Raw genomic sequence first — 2,500 nt, forward strand, 5'->3', positions numbered from 1 at the left:
TCTCGGGCCGAGCGGTTCCCCCCCTGGCGCGCCACAGAGGAGAGAAACACGCCGCGCCTCCGGGCGTTCCGGGCCGCCGGCCTTCGGGGCCGGCGCGCGCGCGCGCCGGCGCGGGCGAGGCGCGCTCGGCGGTCGGGCCGCGCGTCCCCGCGCCGGCGGGGCGGTCCGAGCCGCGGCGGTCCTCTCGGGCGCAGCGCCGGGCTACTGAGGGAAACCCCGGGCCCCGAGAAGGACGCCGCGGTGGTGGCGGCAGACGCCGGGCGCGCCCCCGCCGGTGGACGCTCCCCCGAGGGCGGCAGCGGGGGAGGCACCCCGGCGGGGCCATGCAGGTCGTTTCCCTCGCCCCAGGGCCAGGTACCTAGCGCTCCGCGCCTCGGCGGTTTCTCCCTCAGGTTTTTCCCCCCTCGGCGTCGTCAAACGCTGTTGCGGCGGGGGCCGAAAGGGGGCCGGCGAAGCCGGGCGGCGGTTTAAAGACTCGGGCGGCTCGGCGCGGCCCGCCGTGGGCCGCGGCGGCGGCGGCGGCGGCGGCGGCGGGTGTTGCCGGGCGGCGGCGCGGCGCCATTGAGGGGTAGGGGAGCAGCTACTCCCCGTAGCTCCTGCGGTGGTGTCCGTGGCCGCCGGCCGCGCTCCCTCCGTCGTCGTCGTCGTCGCCCCCGCCGCGCGCGCGCGCGCGGGGGTAACCGCGCCGCGCCGGGGAGGGGCGCCCTGCCCCCCCCTCTCCGCGGCCCGGCCTCTGCGGAGAGGCCGCGGCGCGCGGTCGGCCGCGGGGGCCGACCCGCCCGCCTCGTCGTAACGGGCGACGCCGGCAGAGAGCGCCCGCTCTCTGCCTTTTCCTCGGCCGCGGGGTGGCGGCCGCCGGGGTCCGCCGCGCTCTCTCCTGGAGCCGCCGCCGTTGCGGCGTCTCGCGGGCGCGGCGCCGCGTCCCGCGCGTCCGGCCCCTATCGCTCTCCCTCGACGGCCTTTCCTCCTCGAAGGCGCGCCGGCGGCGCCGTCCGCCGGCCGTCCCCCCCGCTCGATCGCCCGCCCGCCCGGGGGGCGAGCGCCCGGCGGGCCCTCCGTCGGCGGAGGCCCGCGAGCGCGGGCGACCCCGTGCCGAGCGGCGGCGGCGCCGCTCGACGGGTGTCCCCCTCTTCCCTGCGGGGGACGGTCGGCCGGAGGGCGCCCGCCGCGGCCGGCGGCGGTCCCGTCCCGGGCCCCGCACGTCGCGTCCCCCGTCGCCCTTCTCGGCCGCGCGTGGGCCGAAGGAAGGCGTGCGGGCGGCCGCGGGGGCGCTTCCCCCGCCCGGTCTCCGCGTGAAAACGAGGAGAGCGGGCGTTGCCCCCCGGCTCAGCGCCGTACGCCTTCCGCCGGGCGCGTGCCGAGGCGAAGGGGGCCACGGCGGTGGGAGGCGGCGGCGGCGGTGCCGGGAGCGCGGCCCCGGCGGCGGCGGCGGGGTCTGCCTTCCGGCAGGCCTCGGGCGCTGGCGAACGCCGGCTCGGCTCTCGGTGGCGTCCGCCTCCGGGGCCGGCGGCGGAGCGCGTCCGCCGGACGCCGGCCCGCCCGGCGGGAGCGGTCCCGCCGGGGGGAGGCGCGCCGGCGGCACGGTCGTCGCCGCGCGCCGTCTCGAGCGGGCGAAAGGCCGCTGGGAGAGAGAAAGGGAAGCCGGCCGCGCGGCGGCGCGGCGGCGCGCTCCGCGAGCCCCCGCGGCGGGGGCGGCCGCCGGGGGAGCCGGCGTGCGCGGGGGCCGACGGCCGCGCCCCCGGCCGCGTTGCCGAGCCGTGTGTTGCGTCGTTCCCGTGAAAGCGAGAGCGGGCGGGCCGCCGTGCCCCCCGCGTGCCGGCGCGCGCCGCCCGGCCCTCCGCGCGGAGGCCGGGCCGAGCCCGGGCGCCTGGGCCGCCTCCGAAAGACGGCACGTGAGGTCGGCGTCTCCCCTCGCGGGGGGGGAGGCGGTCGGGGGCGCGGGCTCCCCCGCCCTCTCGGCAGTCCTTCGGAGCGTGGGTTTCTCCCGTTTCTCAGTGTCGTGTGTGCTCGTACGGTCGAAGCCAGGCGCGCGCCCGCGCGTCCTCGGCGCGAGAGACAAAAAGGGGCCGCTCGGCGGCGAGCGGCGCCCGAAAGCCAGACAACTCTTAGCGGTGGATCACTCGGCTCGTGCGTCGATGAAGAACGCAGCTAGCTGCGAGAATTAATGTGAATTGCAGGACACATTGATCATCGACACTTCGAACGCACTTGCGGCCCCGGGTTCCTCCCGGGGCTACGCCTGTCTGAGCGTCGCTTGACGATCAATCGCCGTCCGGGGGCCACCCCGGCGGCGCGGCTGGGGTCGCCTCGCAGGCCCGTTGCCCGCGGCGGGCGGTCCGGCGGCGGCGGTGCGGCGGCGGCGGCGGCGGCGTGCCGCCGGTGCCCGGAGGGAAGGCGGTCGGGCGGTCGGGCGAGGGAAGCGTTTCCCTCGGCGGCCCCGATCCCTTGCCTGCGGCCCGGCGCGCGTCGCCGTCGTCGTCGCGGCCGCCGGTCGACGGCC

The 2,500-nt window shown here is 80.3% G+C and overlaps 1 non-coding gene across 1 annotated transcript; it reads left to right on the plus strand.

Annotated features, from left to right (window-relative positions):
* Window positions 1–2,100: 2,100 nt before the first annotated feature.
* Window positions 2,101–2,253, plus strand: LOC141727633 (5.8S ribosomal RNA). The gene has a single exon (XR_012578622.1). It is a non-coding gene; the product is annotated as a 5.8S ribosomal RNA (ribosomal RNA).
* Window positions 2,254–2,500: the final 247 nt, after the last annotated feature.

This window comes from Zonotrichia albicollis, unplaced genomic scaffold, assembly GCF_047830755.1.
Source record: "Zonotrichia albicollis isolate bZonAlb1 unplaced genomic scaffold, bZonAlb1.hap1 Scaffold_140, whole genome shotgun sequence".
NCBI lineage: Eukaryota > Metazoa > Chordata > Aves > Passeriformes > Passerellidae > Zonotrichia > Zonotrichia albicollis.